The following is a 19,178-nucleotide window of genomic DNA, read 5'->3' on the forward strand; positions in this document are numbered from 1 at the left end:
ACCTCCTGCTACTCTCTCGGTCTGTGGGAACCAACCAGACCGCATGACGAGCCAACTCGAAGAATCACATCTCATTCTGTGTAATAGACATATCATCCCAACGAATCTGCTCGAACTACCTGTGCAGCTCCTTTCGGCGATACTCAGGTACAAACTTCACCAGAAAGAGAACGGAGAACTGCTTCCAACTAAGGGGCGCTGCGCCAACCGGACTACGCCTTTTGTAAGCCTCTCACCAACTAAGTGAAGCCACAGTGAACTGAAATGTAGTAAATGAGACCCCACTGGTCTCTAAAATACCTGTGGTCCGAATCATCCTCTAACACTTGTCAAAGAAACCTTGTGCATCCTCACCCTCAGCACCATTAAATGACGGAGGCTGGAGTCTCCCAAACCTCTCTGATCTGCGCTGCTCATCTTCTGGCATAACATGAGCTACATAGTCCTAAGCAGCTGCAACCGGCTGGGCTGGAGGTGCCCCTAGTGTCTGAAGTCCATGAACAACCTGCTCAGGTATGCGAGCGGGGGGAGTTTTAGTGCTTCCCCCGGCATAAGAAGTAGTTGCGACCGTAGTGACTGAGACTTCCTGAGCCAGGGCAGTGCACAATGATAGAATCTAAGCTAGGGCCTCTTGAAGGCCTGGGATAATAATAGGCATAGCTAGTGCCTAAGCTGTGCCTGTTGGAGCATCCACAATTGGGACCTGATCATGAACTGGGGTAGCTGGTGGATCTGTAGGTGCTGTCCTAGCTGCTATGTGGGCTACACCCTTGCCCCTACCGTAGTCTTGATCGCTACCCCGGCCTCTCGCGAACCCAGTCTTTCATGGCCCCAAGTAGTGGTACTGGTGGCCGTCCGTGCTGACCGGTAGCACGTGTCCTTACCATCTGTGAGAGAATAGAATAACAGAAGTTTAGTTACCCGAATTAACCGATTCGCACAACAAGAATTCAAGAATGTGAAGTTTTCCTAAAGGTTCTACAACCTCTCGAAGATAAGTACATACGTCTCCGTACCGATCCGCACGACTCTACTAAACCCGCTTATGACCCGTGAGACCTATGTAACCTAGGCTTTGATACCAACTTGTCACGACCACAAAACCAACCCAGTCATGATGGCGCCTATCATAAAACTAGGTCAGCCGACACAATCCCAAAATATTCTACATTTCATAATAAAGAAGTTTTTCAACTATTAATTAATAAAACTTCATGGCATAAGTCTAACTAACAAAGTGTGGAAAGAAACAAAAGGCCGACATCTGGGTGTCATAAGTTACGATCATCTGCTAAGGACTATCCGATGACAACTAAGACTAGTACAGTCTTGAAAACACTAATATAGTTTAAGGAAGATAAGAGGGAGAAGAGCAAGGCTGCAATCGCCATGCAACTACCTTGCCAACTCTGAATATCCGCGACGGATAGAAGAATCAGTTCTCGCTATCACGTCTAGCAACCCCTGGATCTACACACAAGGTGCAAGGTGTAATGTGAGTACGCCAACTCAGTAAGTAATAAATGTAAATAAAGACTAATCAGTAAGAAACACATAAATCCACAACATGAAATCTCAGTAAGTACAACATGCTTTCAAATTAGTATATAAGTCAAATCATCTCATTTAAAATCCAATTTCAGTAAAAATCTTTTGAAGATACTTTTCAACAGTTTCAACAGAGGTTTAATGAAATTTTGAGTAAAAGTGATGAAAATCATAAATAGCCCATCGGGAAAACATGTATCATAAACTGCCCCTCTAGCATAACATCACTCAGAATCAGCCCCTTGGGAAACCTCACAATCACTCGTAATCAGCCCCTTGGGCATAACATGAATCAAGAACAGCCCCTCGGGCAAACATAATATCACTCACTCAGGGTACCCGCACTTACTGGGGGTGTACAGACAACAGAGGGGCTCATACGACCCAAGTGCTATAACATGCCCCCTCGTGGCATAATCAATCAGGCCCTCGACATCTCATAATCACAAATCAGTAACAACATACTGCGCACACAGCCCAATCCCATAATATCGTCACATCACAGGCCTCAGCCTCACTCAGTCAGAAACCTCTCAAGCCACTCAGGCTACCAATAAAACATGGTATTCAACCCAAAATATCATTTTATGTATCAAAATGGAGTAATAAATACTAAGTTATGAAATTAGTAAAACATAATATGACTAAGTGCAGATCTTAAATCAAAACAGTGAGAGGATAATAAGAAAAGGTCCCTAAGGTCCAAACTACTTGGCACGAGGCCCAAATATGGCATTCATCCCAAATTATAAAAATTCTTTCTAAAACACAAAAGTATCATATAGTTTCCAGTCAAATAAGCAACTTAATAGTTGCTACGGGGCGGACCAAGTCATAAATCCCCAACGGTGCACGCCACACACTCGTCATCTAGAATGTGCGTCACCTCAAAATAGTGAAACGATGTGTAATCCGGGGCTTCATACCCTTAGGACAAGAGTTACAATCATTACTTACATCGAACCGGTCAAATCTCTACTCCTCCGATACCCTAACCTCTGGAATCGGCCTCAAAACACCTCGAATCTGACCAAAAGCAATACAATATGATCAATATAGGCCAAGGGATCAATTCCAAACGAAAAACTATCAATTTATACCAAATTCCCGAAATTCATCCAAACCCGGCCCCCAGGCCAACATCTCGGAATCCGACAAAAATCACAAAACTAGAAACTCCTTTCACTCACGAGTCTATACATACCAAACCATCAAAATCCGACGTCAAATGGTCCCTCAATCCTCAAATTAAACTCTCCAATTTCCAAGCCCTAACCCCTCAATTTCATCCCTAATTTCTTTCAATTTTAGGCTTAATCAACTGAAAATTACCATAATCATAAGTATTAAGCACAAATAACTTACCTCAATGAGTATCCCCTTGATTCCCTCTTCAAAACCTTCCAAAAATCTCCAAAATCCGGATAGAAATGGTGAAAACCACCCAAAAATTCACGAAGGCTTCCTTAAATACCTTTTGCCCAAGCATCTCGCACCTGCGGCCCATTTCACGCACCTGCGGACCGCTTCTGCGGTCAAATCAAATGCATCTATGGTATTCACTTATCTACCCTTTCCGCATATGCGTTCCAATACCCGCACCTGCGGTCCCCACTCCGCAGGTGCGATTATAACAGCTGATGGAAATCTTCAGCACTTCCTCAAATCCTATCCATGATCCGTCAACCTCCCAAAATCAACTCGTGGCCCTCGCGACCTCAACCAAACATGCCAACAAGTCACATATCACCATTTAAGCTTATTCAAACCTTCGAAACACTCAAAACAATACCAAAACACAAAATCATCCTCGGATTCAAGTCTAAGAACTTCGAAACTTCTGAATTCCGCAAACGATGCCGAAACATATCAAACCTCGTCCGAATGACCTGAAATTTTGCACACACGTATGTCGTGCCCCCTTTTTCCTCCCTTTTGATGGGGAGAGGTTCGGGTTTCGACATTTACGAGGTGTAATGACTCATTTCCTTTTGGGAATTTGGTATTTTGAAAAGTCGCCACCTAACGCATTATGGTGCATTAGGGCACCTAGAGCGATTAACTCTTGGGTTGGTTTGCATTACCAGAGATTAGGGTAAGGTCTCGAAGTAACCTCGTGGGGAAGGTGTTAGGCACCCATATTGGTCCACAACTGTGGGTCCCGGCCAAACTTATATTCAAAAATTAGTCCATTACAAGTAAATAATTGAATCCAAATAGGTTGCAAGTAAAGCACGTTAGAATAACTCAAATAGTAAAATAAATGTTTGAACAAGTTGTAAAACAAAGGTTTAAATAAAGAAAGGATTTGTTAGAGAGGGGTCCTAGGTTGGTTATCCTATAGGATCCACGCAATGTCCGGTAAACACTCTTCAATGAGGGGCTACACATGACATTAACACGTTGTCATCATATCCCACGTCTACCCATCCCATCACCTTATTGGTCATGCAAAGCGAGTGTTTGGTCAACGATTCCTATTGCATGCTGCTACCCGTCCCTTCCTAATAGTCATGGAGGAGCTTAGGACTTCTACCTATAAGGGATGTTCTAGGCAGACCCTCAGGTTAAAGGAAAAATACTAGGGCGACAAATAAGAACATATAGGACTGCAATTAGGGGGAGACACGGAGAAACAGATGAAAGGCCCAAGTATACTTCCACAGGAAACGCAAATAGACAACACAACTCAAACATAGTTAAGGACAATATTTAATTCAGAATCCTAAGGCATGACATCTAGGTGATTTAGAATATACGCAGATAGCAGATTTGTTGTATTGCTCAGAAAGGCCTAATTAGTTTGCCTACTGATTTTAAAACCTGTTGAAAATTAGGCAGCATACACAAAGAAGGCAAATTTCCAATTTTAACAGTTTGGTCACCTAAGGCTTGCTTAGGTGTGAGATAGTATACCAATTTCAGAAGTCAGACAACTCTTTGAACACAGGTTGTTTAAACATGCTATTCTAGGTGTTCAGCACATAGAATTATTGCCAGTTGATTGTAAAAACTAAATAAAATCATTTTATTCCTTTTTATGCATTCATAGTTAACCTAAGCATTCTTAAGCAAATATGAATGAAATTCTGAAGACATGATATCTAATGTATAGAGATGCAGAGTGATGTATATGCAGAATCCTAAGCATGATTTCTATATGCACATACAACGTTTAAACATGATTTCTAGAATATGCAGAGATGATATGTTTGTTAGTGTTGTTTAGCCTAAAATAGGATCTCTAAGTGTTCATGGCAGTAGGAACATGATCGCAGAAAACACCGATTATTAACACATTTAACGCATTATTTTCTAAGTGATATGATAGTGAAATGGACATGCTGAAAACATAAGCGTAAGTCCTAGGGAACATGATCTCTAATGCATGAAATTAGTCCTAAGCATGAATTCTATTGCGCAAGTAGGAATATAAACCTAATAACATGTTTTCTACTCTTTAATAGCTAAAGCATGCATAGTCACCCCTTTCCTTTCCACTATCTATCCCCAGAGTTGTTTACAATAGTTATTACATAACATTTGCATAGATTACATATTGAAATAAGAAAAAAAAGAAGTTATGCTATACGGCCCTACTGATAGCCCCAAAATCTCCAGAAGGCCTCAAATGCCATTAGTTCACCGCCTTTCATACAAATCCAGGTGTGTCAGAGTTCCCTAAGGAAATCAAGGGATCCCGGGCAGTGCTCACATCTAGATTTTGAAGACGAACTGAAATACAAAAAGAAGCATATTGTTTTTGAAGCTTTAAACTAAACTGAGGACATACCAGTTAAGGGAGAGTAAACACTGAATGTATAATACTCAGTCTTGGCTTGCAGTCGACTGAGAATAGCAAATAACCAGAAGGAAGAGCAAGAGAGAATATGTGTGCGTGTGAGAGAGAGAGGGTTTAGGACAATATGTTCGTGTGTCTATGCTAAAGAGAGAGTAGAGTATTTATAGTTTTGAAAATAGGCAGAAAATAAGGTAACAAGTAAAGGTTTAGCATAATTATGGAAGTAATCATAATTAGAATCCAATTAATAGAAGTACTCCCTTTAATCAAGGAGTCACAACTTAAACAGATACCAACATGGATAATCAAGGAAACAAAATCAATTGAGAAAGACTGATTTTACCATATAAGGGGTAGTAAAAGTATAGAGCATATGATTGAGTCTAAATACAGAATATACCAATTAAGGAAAGTATATAAGAATTAATTTGACAGTATGTTTATACACAGAAAATAAGGAAAGACAAGTTTAATTATGGAAATTAGTAAGAGAGTCATCGAATGAGTTTCCAATCACAGGGAATTATTATCAATTAAGGAAAATATCACAGTAAGGAAATGCACGAAATCAGGCAGTCAACATTATGCAAAATCAGTGAAGTATCAATCATAGAGATTCGGGGATTCAAAAATAGAAAACGATACTGATTTAGGAGGAATTGGCACAAGCTTATAAGAACAGGCAGAATAAACTCACAAATAGACAAAAGTCAGAAACCCTAACAAACAAACATAGGGCAAAAAATTACAGAATCACAATATTCATGAGAAAACAGTATACATAATAGAACATATCATCAGAAACAACTCAGAATCCTAGGATTATGTCACGACCTCGGTTCGCCCTCCATGAACTGTTGTGACGGCACTTAGTCTCTACGACTAGGTAAGCCTAACAAATGCGGAACATAAACGAAACTTGCAGAAGAAAATAAACAAAACCAAAAGTGACTGAATGGAATAGTAGTTATAATGCCGCTCGGCATATACAACACAACATTCTCAAAACCAAGTACACTATCCCAAAACCCGAAAACTCACGGAAACACAAGCCTTTGGAATATCTAATAGTCTAACTCCAAAATATCTAACAAGAAAGAAAAAAACACATAAGGGCAATGTTTAACAACTAGAATAGAAAGGGACTTCTCGGTCTGCGGATGCGACAGATTTACCTCAAAGTCTCTAGAGTAGTCGCCTCCCTCAAGGATGGTAGGCCTGCGTAGCGGTACCTGGATCTACACATGAAAAACATGCGCAGAAGGGGCATGAGTACACCACAGTGGTACTTAGTAAGTGCCAAGAGTTGGGTAGTGACGAGGAAGATCAGGGCCCTACTGAGGTTAAATAAAATATAAATATCGACAGTATAGGGTAGAACAGTATAAGTAAGTACAACAGTAAAATAACACAGGATGTACAAGACAACAACAACTATACAGAAACAAGGTAGACATGGAAAGGAAATACAACTCAGCACCAATAATAACAATCGGGGATCTCCCAGGATACCATCCTGTAGTCCCATATGTACATATCCAGTGGAGCTCCTAGGATCCCGTCTCATAGTCCAACTCATAATGCGCGGGGATCTACCGAAATCCCGTACCGTAGTCCCAAATGTAAATATCCAGTACTTGGGGAATCTACCGGGTGCATTCTCGTAATTCCATATAACTGTGCAGTGGGATCTACCGGGAATCTAACCCGTAGTCCCAAAGTAAATGTGCAGGGGGATCTACCGGGAATCTAACCCGTAGTCCCAAAGTAAACAGACAAGGGGGAAGCTACCGGAATCCCATATCCGTAGTCCCAAAATAAATACACAGCAGTAGCAGGAAGATATATAGAAATGACAATATTTCATATTAAGGCAATAAGTGATTCTAGCCTAGCATGCTACACAGAATTCAAGTAAGGCAGGTTGAATCAAATAAAGCAATTAAGTCACTTAGACATGCTTTCCAAAGCTAACAACAGGCTTAATAGTGCAAGTAATAGAAACAGAAAAGGAAACATACTAGTAATTACTTAAAGAAAACTGGATTTCCAATGATTAGCACAAGTACGCACTCGTCACCTCACGTACAAAGTATTTCAATTACCAAATATACCAATCCCAAGGGTAAGGTCCCCCACACAAGGTTAGATAAGCCACTTACCTCGAACCGGCTCAAAAATCAATCCGAAACCATGCTCTTGCCATGTGTACTCGACTCCAAATGGCCCAAATCTATTCAATTTAATTTCATAATGTAAATAACACTTCAAGTAACTGATTCTACAATTAAATTCTAAGCTAATACGCGAAATTAGGTAAAATAACCAAAACTCCCCTCGTGCCCACGTCTCGGAATCGGATGAAATTTATATTTTCAGAAACCTCGTACTCTCACGAGTCTATACATAATAAGAATATTGCAATCGGAGTCCAAATGGCCCCGTAAACCCTCATTTAAAGGCCTATTAAACTCAATCCCTAATTACCCATATTTCCATAATTCTCACCACTAATTAGGTCTTTAATCACATAAAAACAAGTTATGAAGTCAAGGATGTTACCTCCAAGTGATTCCCCTTTGTTTTCCTCAAAATTCTCTCTTAAAAGCTTCAAACCCGGATAAAAATGGTGAAAGAATAGCTCAAATTCGCGAAGGCAACTATTTATATGTTCTGCACAGTGATTTCCGCATTTGTGCGGTTCCGCTTCTACGAAAACTACGTCGCGTTTGCGACTTTCATTTAAATGCCAGCTTCCACATCTACAGAACTCTAACCGCAGGAGCGGTTGCGCTTCTACGAACATTTCACTGCATCTCCAGTTCTTGAGGACCCTCCCCAGATCCGCTTCTGCGATGGCTCCGTCGCTTCTACGGCTCCGCACGTGCGGAACCCAAACCGCAGGTGCGGTTATGACAGAAGACCAGCTGCTACAGCAAAACTTCAAACTCCAAATCCTTCCGTCAACCATCTGAATTCACCTCGAGGCCACCGGGACCTCAACCAAAGGAATCAACAAGTCACAAACCACTATCCAAACTTGTACCAATCCTTAAAACATTTAAAATGACATCGAAACCTCGAATTAACCATGGATTTAAGCCTAAGAACTCCAAATTTCTCAAAATACGCTTTCAATCAAAAAGTCTATCAAACCTCGTCCGAATGACTTGAAATTTTGCACACATGTCACATTCAACATTACGGAGCTACTCCAACTTCCGAAAATTTCATTTCGACCCTTAGATCAAAATCTCATCGTCTGACCGGAAACTTCAAAAATTCAACTTTCGGTATTTCAAGCCTAAATTAGCTACGGACCTCCAAAACATGATCCGGACACACCCCTAAGCCCAAAATCACCTAACGGAGCTAATAGAACCATCAGATTTCCATTCCAAGGCCTTTTTCACACTGTTTCGACTACGGTCAACTTTCCAACACTTAAGCTCTCATTTAGGGACTAAGTGTCCCAGAACTCTCCTATACTCAATACCGAACATCCCAGCAAATTAAAATAGCATAATTAAACTTGGGGAAAGAAATTAATAGGGGATCAGGGCATTAATTCTTAGGACGACCAGTTGGGTCGTCACATCCTCCTACACTTAAACATTCGTTCGTCCTCGAACAAGCATAAAGACATACCTGAAGTAGTGAAAAGATGAGGGTAACGACTGCTCATATCATGCTCGGTCTCCTAGGTTGCCTCCTCGACCGGCTGACCCCGCCACTGAACCTTCACTGATGCAATGTTCTTTGACCTCAGCTTTCTGACCTGCCCGTCCAATATTGCCACTGGCTCCTCAACATAAGATAGATCCTTGTCCAACTGGACTGAACTGTAATCTAGAAAGTGCGATGGATCGCCGTGATACCTACAGAGCATCGAAACATGAAATACCAGATGAACTCCTGCCAAGCTGGGAGGTAAAGCAAGCTCATAAGCAACCTCCCCAACACGCCTAAATATTTCAAAAGGGCCAATAAAACTCGGACTCAACTTCCTTTTCTTCTTGAATATCATGATGCCCTTCATAGCTGAAACCCAAAGCAGAACCCGCTCTCCAACCATATAAGAAACATCGCGAACCTTTCGGTTCGTGTAACTCTTCTATCTAGACTAGGCTGTACGGAGTCTATCCTGAATTACCTTAACCTTCTCCAAAGCATCTTGAACCAGGTCTGTGCCCAACAATCTAGCCTCACCCGGCTCAAACCAACTCACCGGGGATCTACACCGTCTCCCATATAAATCCTCATACGGTGCCATCTGAATGCTGGACTGATAGCTGTTGTTGTAAGCAAACTCCGCCAATTGCAAGAACTGATACCAAGACCTTCCAAACTCAATCACACACGCGTGGAGCATATCCTCAAGAATCTGAATAGTGCGCTCGGACTGTCTGTCCGTCTGAGGGTGAAATGTTGTACTCAACTCCACCCGAGTACCCAACTTATGTTGAAAGGCTCTCCAGAACTGTGATGTGAATTGAGTACCTCTATCTGAAATGATGGAAACCGGAATACCATGCAGGCGAACAATCTCCCGGATATAGATCTCCGCCAACTGCTCCGAAGAATAAGTAGTACACATAGGAATAAAGTGAGCAGACTTGGTCAACCGATCCACAATCACCCAAATAGCATCGAACTTTCTCAAAGTCCGTAGGAGCCCAACTACAAAGTCCAGGGTGATCCGCTCCCACTTCCATTCTGGAATCTCTATCTGCTGAAGCAACCCATCCAATCTCTGGTGCTCATACTTCACCTGCTGATAGTTGAGGCATCAAGCTAATAATCCAACTATATCCTTCTTCATCCGCCTCCACCAGTAGTGCTGCCTCAAATCCTGATACATCTTCGCGGCACCCGGATGAATGGAATACTGCGAGCTATGGGCCTTCTCCAGAATCAACTCCTGAAGCCCATCAACATTGGGTACACAAATCCGACCTTGCATCCTCAATACCTCATTATCACAAATAGTCACATCTCTGGCATCATCGTGCTAAACCTTGTCCTTGAGGACAAGCAAATGAGGGTCATCATACTACCGCTCCCTGATACGGTCAAATAGAGACAAACGAGAAACCACGCAAGCTAGAACCCGACTAGGCTCCGAAAGATCCAATCTCACAAACTAGCTGGCTAAGGCCTGAACATCCATCGCCATAGGCCTCTCCGATGCTGGTAAACAAGCCAAACTCCCCAAACTCTCTATCCGGCGACTCAAAGCATCGGCCACCATATTGGCCTTGCCCAGGTGATACAAAATAGTAATGTTATAGTCCTTCAGCAACTCTAACCACCTCCTCTAGCGCAAATTTAGATCCTTTTGCTTGAACAAGTGCTGCAAGCTATGATGGTCAGTATAAATCTCACAAGGCACACCGTATAGGTAATGTCGCCAAATTTTTAGGGCTTGAACAATGGCAGCTAACTCAAGGTCGCGAACAAGGTAGTTCTTCTCATCTATCTTCAATTGTCTGGATGCGTAGGCAATCACCCTACCGTCCTGCATCAAAACCGCTCCGAGGCCAACCCTCGAGGCATCACAATAGACCGTATAAGACCCCAAACCTATAGGCAGTATCAAAATTGGGGCTATGGTCAAAGCTGTCTTGAGCTTTTGAAAGCTCGCCTCACACTCCTCTATCCACTAAAACAGAGCACCCTTTTGGGTCAACCTGGTCATAGGGGCTGCAATCGATGAAAACCCCTCCATAAAACGACGATAGTAGCCCGCCAAACCAAGGAAACTACAGATCTCGGTAGCTGAGGATAGTCTGGGCCAACTCTGCACGGCCTCTATCTTCTTCGGATCCACCTGAATACCCTTAATCGATACCACGTGACCTAAGAATTCCACTGAATCCAACCAAAACTCACATTTCAAGAATTTAGCATATAACTTCTTCTCTCTCAAAGTCTAAAGCACAGTCCTCAGTGTTGCTCATGATCTTCCCGACTCCGGGAATACACCAGAATATCATCAATAAAGACAATGATGAACGAGTCAAGATACGGCCGAAACATACTGTGCATCAAATGCATAAAGGCTGCTGGGGCATTGGTCAGCCCAAATGACATAACAAGGAACTCGTAATGACCATACCGAGTCCTGAAAGCAGTCTTTAGGATATCTGGCTCCCGAATCTTCAACTGATGGTAACTTGAGTGCAAGTCAATTTTAGGAAATACCCGTGCGCCCTGAAGCTGGTCAAATAGATCATCAATATGAGGTAAAGGATAACGGTTCTTCACTGTAACCTAGTTCAACTGGCGATAATTAATACACATACGCATAGAACCATCCCTTTTCTTCACAAACAAGACATGAGCACCCCAAGGTGATACACTGGGCTGAATAAAACCATTATCAAGCAATTCCTGTAACTGATCCTTCAACTCCTTCAACTCAGGAGGATCCATACGATACGGAGGAATAGAAATAGGCTGAGTGACCGGCAACAGATCAATGCCAAAATCAATATCTCTATCAGGCAGCATGCCCGAAAGATCAGCTGGAAACACATCAGGAAAGTCCCGTACTACTTGAACTGAATCAACTGAAGGGGTATCAATACTGACGTCTCTCACATAAGCTAAATACACATCACATCCCTTCTCAACCATACACTGAGCTTTCAGAAAAAAATAACTCTACTGGGAGTGTAATCTAAAGTACCCCTCCACTCAACACGCGGTATACCTGGCATAGCCAGCGTCACGGTTTTGGCATGAAAATCAAGAATAGGATAATGGGGCGACAACCAGTCCATGACCAAGATAATGTCAAAGTCCACCATGCTAAACAACAATAAATTGGCTCTAGTCTCAAAACCCCTAAGAGCAACCAAACACGACCAATAAATGCGGTCCACAATAAGAGAATCTCCCACAGGAGTAGAAACATAAATAGGGGAACTTAAAGAATCCCGAGATACACCCAAATGCGGAGCAAAATAAGAAGACACATAAGAGTAAGTAGAGCCTGGATCGAATAGAACCGATGCATCTATGTGAAAAACAAATATAATACCAGTGATGACAGAATCAGAGGCAACAACCTCGGTACGGGTAGGAAGGGCATAGTATCTGGCCTGGCCTCCCCCTCTAGGGTGACCTTTACCTCCCCGACCTCCACTCTAGCTAGCTGAGCAGGTGGTGCAGCAACTGGAGCTGTAACCATAGACTGAGAACTCTACGGGGCATGTTGTGGCTGAGAAGTCTGTGGAGGTGCACCCCTCCCAATTCTGGGACAATCCCTCACCATATGACGTGTGTCACCACACTTAAAACAAGCTTTGGGAGGACGTGGTGGCTGTGACTGGCTCGGACCAGGTCTGCTGGACTAACCTCTAAAAGCACCCCGCACAAGAGGCGCGCTAGATACTGGAGGTGTATAACAAGGCAAGGCCTAGGAGGAGCTGGAGCACTACTGGCCGCTGGAAGAGCTGAATGAACAAGACGACTCATATAACCCCTACCATGACGACATGCAGCTGGGGTACGAGCACCAGAATAATGGCCCGACTCTCGAGACCTCTTGGCCTCCCTCTCCTCTCTCTCCCTAGCATGCACACCCTCAATCCTCCTAGCAATGCTCACCACCTACTAATAAGAAATATCCATCTCCAACTCACGAGCCATGCTAGACCTGATGCTGGGAATAAGGCCCTCAATAAACCGGCGAACCCTCTCGCAAATAGTAGAAACCAAAGTAGGTGCATGCCTAGCCAAACTAGTATAACAGATAGCATACTCTGAGACAGTCATAGTACCCTAGCGCAAATGCTCAAACTCTGTGCACCACATGTCCCTGAGGCTCTGAGGAACATACTCCCTGAGGAACAGATCTGAAAACTGAGTCCAAGTTAGTGAAGCAGCCTCATCTGGACTATCTAACTCAAAGGTGCCCCACCACTCATAGGTGACTCCTCGAAGCTGGAAGGTAGTGAAAGAAACCCCGCTCGATCCTGATATACCCATGGTACAGAGAATGCGGTAACACTCATCTAGAAATCCCAGAGCATCGTCCGATGCTAGACTACTAAATATAGGAGGTTGTACTTCTTGAACCTCTCATACCTCAGCTGCTCATCCTCGGAAGCCGCTGCCCTATCCTCAGGCTGAGCTGGCACTGCAGGTGGTACAGGAATAATCTCAGGGACCTGGTCAACATGTACTCGCTGCTCAGGAGTATGGGCGGCAGGAGTCTGTGCTCCTCCCCAGCCTGAGATGTAGCTACAGCAAGGGGAAGCAACCCTGCCTGAGCCATAGTGGTGTACATGCTCATGAACTGTGCCAGAGTTTCCTAAAGAGCTGGAGTAGTTATAGCGATAGGCGTATCAGGTGCCTGGACTCCGGCTGGATCTACTAGTGGTACCTCGGTGGCAGCTCGCGCAGGTGCTCTGGCTGTACCACGTACGCGTCCTCGAGCCTCTACCCCGGGCCCGACCTCTGATGGCTGCAGTAGGGGGCGCGGATGCCTGGTCATCTCGGGTAGCATGTGTCCTCACCATATGTGAGAGAATAGAAGACAGAAGTTTAGAATTATGATGTCAAAATGTCGCACGACAAGGAAATCAAATGAAGTGGAATTTTCCAAACAGTTACATAGCCTCTCGTAGATAAGTACAGACGTCTCCGTACCGATAAGCAAAACTCTAATAAACCGGCTTGTGATCCTTGACTCCTATGAACCTAGAGCTCTGATACCAACTTGTCACGATCCCGGTTCACCCTCCCTGAACTGTCGTGACGGCACCTAGTCTCTACGACTAGGTAAGCCTAACAAATGAGGAACATAAACAAAACTTGCGGAAGAAAATAACCAAAACCAAAAGTGACTGAATGGAACAATAGTTATAATGCCGCTCGGCATATACAACACAACATTCTCAAAACCAAGTACACTATCCCAAAACGAAACTCATGGAAACACAAGCCTTTGGAATATCTAACAGTCTAACTCCAGAATATCTAACAAGAAAGAAAAATATACAGAAGGGCAATGTTTAACCGCTAGAATAGAAAGGGACTTCTCGGTCGGTGGACACGACAGATGTACCTCGAAGTATTTAGAGCAGTCGCCTCCCTCAAGGATGGTAGGCCTGAGTAGCGGTACCTGGATCTGCACATGAAAAACATGCGTAAAAGGGGCATGAATACACCATAGCGGTACTCAGTAAGTGCCAAGCCTAACCTCGGTTGGGTAGTGACGAGGAAGGTCAGGGCCCTACTGAGGTTAAATAAAATATAAAGATCGACAGTATAGGCAAGAACGGTATAAGTAAGTACAGTAGTAAAATAACACACGATGTACAGGACGACAATAACTATACAGAAACAATGTAGACATGGAAAGAAAATACATCTCACCACTAACAATAACAATCGGGGATCTCCCAAGATACTGTCATGTAGTCCCATATGTACATATCCAGTGGAGCTCCCGGGATCCCGTCCTGTAGTCTAACTCATAGTGCAAGGGGATCTACCGGAATATCGTTTCATAGTCCCAAATATAAATACCCAGTACTGGGGGAATCTACTAGGTGCATTCCCGCAATTCCATATAATTGTATAGGGGGATCTACCAGGAATATAACCCGTAGTCCCAAAGTAAATGTGCAGGGGGGTCTACCGGAAATCTAACTCATAGTCCCAAAGTAAACAAACAAGGGGGAAGCTACCGGAATCCCACTTCAGTAGTCCCAAAATAAATACACAGCAGCAGCAGGAAGATATACAGAAATGGCAAAATTTCATGTTAAGGCAATACGTGATTCTAGCCTAGCATGCTGCACAGAGTTCAAGTAAGGCAAGTTGAATAAAATAAAGCAATTAAGTCACTTAGACATGCTTTCTTAAGCTAACAACAGGCTTAATAGTGCAAGTAATAGAAACTGGAAAGGAAACATACGAGTAATTACTTAAAGAAAATCGGATTTCCAACAATTAGCACAAGTACGCACTCGTCACCTCACATACAAGGCATTTCAATTATCAAATATACCAATCCTAAGGGGAAGGTCTCCCCCACAAGGTTAGACAAGCCACTTACCTCGAACCAGCTCAAAAAACAATCCGAAACCATGCTCTTGCCACGAGTACTCGACTCTAAATGGCCCAAATCTATTCAATTCAATTTCATAATGTAAATAACACTTCAAGTAACTGATTCTACAATTAAAATTTAAACTAATACGCAAAATTAGGTAAAATGACCAAAATTCCCCTCGGGACCACATCTCAAAATCAGGTGAAATTTACATTTTTAAAAACCTCGTACTCTCACGAGTCTATACATAACAAGAACATTGAAATCGGAGTCCAAATGACCCCTTAAATTCTCATTTAAAGGCTTCTTAAACTCAAGCCCTAATTACCCATTTTTCCTAAATTTCTCACCACTAATTAGGTCTTTAATCACATAAAAACGAGTTATGAAGTCAAGGATGTTACCTCCAACTGATTCCCCTTTGTTTTCCTCAAAAATCTCTCTTAAAAGCTTCAAACCCGAATGAAAATGGTGAAATAATAGCTCAAATTCGCGAAGACAACTATTTATATGTTCTGCCCAGCGATTTCCGTATTTGCGGCCCTGGGACCGCATTTGCGGTCCCGCTTCTGCAGAATCTACGTTGAATCTGTGACTTTCAATTAAATGGCAGCTTCCGCATCTATGGAACTCTAACCGCAGGAGCGGTTGCGCTTCTGCGAACATTTCGCCGCATCTGTAGTTCCTGAGGACTCTCCCCAGATCCGCTTCTGCTATGGGTCCACACCTGCGGAACCCAAATCGTAGGTGCGGTTATGACAGAAGACCATCTGCTGCAGCAAAACTTCAAACTCCAAATCCTTCCGTCAACCATCCGAATTCACCCCGAAGCCCCCAGGACCTCAACAAGTCACAAATTACTATCCAAACTTGTACCAATCCCTAAAACAGCTAAAACAACATCGAAACCTCGAATTAACCATGGATTTAAGCCTAAGAGCTCCAAATTTCTCAAAATACACTTTCAATCAAAAAGTCTACAAACCTCGTCCAAATAACCTGAAATTTTGTACACACGTCACATTCAACACTATGGAGCTACTCCAACTTCCAGAAATTTCATTCCGACCCTCGGATCAAAATCTCACTATCGGACCGGAAACTTCAAAAATTAAACTTTCGGCATTTCAAGCCTAAATTAGCTACGGACCTATAAAACATGATCTGAACACACCCCTAAGCCCAAAATCACATAACAGAGCTAACAGAACCATCATATTTCCATTCCGAGGCTGTCTTCACATTGTTCCAACTATAGTCAACTTTCCAACACTTAAGCTCTCATTTAGGTACTAAGTGTCCCAAAACTCTCCGAAACTCAAAACCGAACATCCAGGCAAATCAAAATAGCATAATTAAACTTGGGGAAAGCAGTTAATAGGGGATTGGGGGCGTTAATTCTTAAGACAACTGGCTGGGTCGTCACAGATTAGAACTAAGGAAATTAGGGGTTTAAACAGAATAACTTGAATAGAGGAGAAAGCTTAAACAAACATTTTAAACATAGATACTCGCAGATTAATACAAAAATCAGAAGAAAGAAGCATTTTTAAAAAGGTGTTTAAGAACCCTAGTTCGAAGATGAAGAGTCGTTTTGAGAAAATCGGAGAACCTTTAAGGGAAAATAGCAAGATAACTCTAGATATACCCAGCTCTATCACAGATCTAAGAAAATCGAGTGGTTAGTAGTTAGGGTTTCAAAGAGAACCCAAAGAAGGAGAAGTAACTCAAAATCACCGATGTTAACCGGAAAGCGGTAAAAATCTTACTCAAACGGCCATGGATGGCCGGAAAATGGCATGAGAAACCATGGGAGGTGAGTGAACCGCCTCTGGTTCACTTGAAGGCATCAAAACGATGGCACACGTTCAAGAGGGAGCCATAAGGTTGGTAGGTGGCGGAACCACCATGGATTCCGGTAGGGAGACGACCGGAGAAGGGAGGAAATGGGCCCAGCAGGTGGAGAGTTTTAGAGAGAGAGATGAGAGAGTTGAGAGAGATGGCTGAGTGAATAAGAGAGGGAAAGTGGGTATTCTTAGGGTTTAATTATGGTAAATGGGGTCTTGACTGTTGATTGAAATTAATCAATGGTTCAGATTGAGTGAGGGATTGGGCCAGGTGGTATGTTGCATTGGGCTTGGGTCTGTAGGTTATCAAATAGGAAAGTGGGCTGGGGTTGGGTTCAATTTAGGCTGCGATTGAAATGCCAAATCCGGCTATAATTTAAATAGCCACTTTTTCCCATTTAATTTTTAATAAATAATAAGTAATTTCTGGAAAATAATCTAATGTGCAAAAATGATTTAAAATATATAATTGTAATTTTAAAAATATAGGGACCAATTTTACGCATATAAAATATAATTATACATTAAAATGGGCTAACATTGCAATTATATGCACTTTAGCTTAACAAATACTAAATGTAATTATAAAAAATGGATGAAAAATATATAAGCCATATTTCGGTATAAGTATAGAAATTAAATGAATAAATCGTCATAACAATACTTTGGGAAATAATTATTGAGGATTTTAAGAATAAGAAGGGAAGAAAGTAAATCAATTTAAATCTTTACAATTATGGGGAAAATTATAAAAACCCTGTGCATGCGTATTTGCATATATATGCTATTTGAAAATATATAGGGAAAAATTGGTTATCAACAGCTGCCCCTCTTTACCCGGGAAGGATGAAAGAGTTTTTGGGTAAAGAAATGATGGCTAATTTTGACCGGATGGGATGTTTTGAAAGACAGAGGCCGAACTCCAGTTTTTGAGTTGCCTACATATCCCTGGTTTTACAGGAATCAGGCCATGTATAGTTCTGGTTCACCCGTGGACTATGCCGATGAAATTATTGCAAGAACGGACACGAGATGTGGAAACAACTATGAAGAGCGGTTAAGGCTCGGGACGGTTGGAGGGAACTGGAGCAAGATCGCTCCTGCTAGGATAGCGGCTGCTTACTGGTTACCTACAAATAAAAGATGCTATAAATGTATTTGCGAAAATTTAAACATGATGCAAATTCCCTTTGGACCATGAAGGTTGTCTTCGGACGGTTAAATATGATGTACTTGGACCATGACGTCCTGGGCCATGAATTGTTTAATGAGGGATTCGCAAGCCATGAAATTTTGTTCTCAGTCCATGAAAATGGTGCCTCCGAACCATGACGCATTTGAATAATGATATGCAAGTTCGAGAGATCCTCAGGCCATGGCATGGTGTCTTTTGGCTATGAGGATGGTGCCTTTAGACTATGACGCCTTTGGATAGATTGACGATTTTTCAGCCCATGAGATGCAATAATATGACGTAAAAAGACATGGCTTAGTCTTGTGAAATGGAGGGCAGAGCTTAGTCCGATTGAAAAGCAAATAGATAGTAGTAGAAATAGAGCAATATCTATGCAAAGAAGGGACAATGCTTAGTCCCGTGCATGTGAGGAGGCAAGGATTAGCCTTATACAAATGGGGAGGCAAGGAATAGCCTCGTGCAAATATGGAGTCCAGGACTAGACTCAATGTAAATATGGAGGCAAGGATTAGCCTCATGCAAATAAGAAGTTAGGGCTTAGACTCATGCAAGTATGGAGTCAAGGATTAGACTCATGTAAACATGGAGTCAGAGATTAGACTCATGCAAATATGGAGTCAAGGATTAGACTCATGCAAGATTGGAGATAGAGCTCAGTCTCATGCAAAGAGAAGGCAATGCTTAGCCTTATGCAAATACGGAGGTAGAGCTTAACCC

Source organism: Nicotiana tabacum, chromosome 3 (assembly GCF_000715075.1).
Source record: "Nicotiana tabacum cultivar K326 chromosome 3, ASM71507v2, whole genome shotgun sequence".
In the NCBI taxonomy this organism is placed as follows: Eukaryota; Viridiplantae; Streptophyta; class Magnoliopsida; order Solanales; family Solanaceae; genus Nicotiana; species Nicotiana tabacum.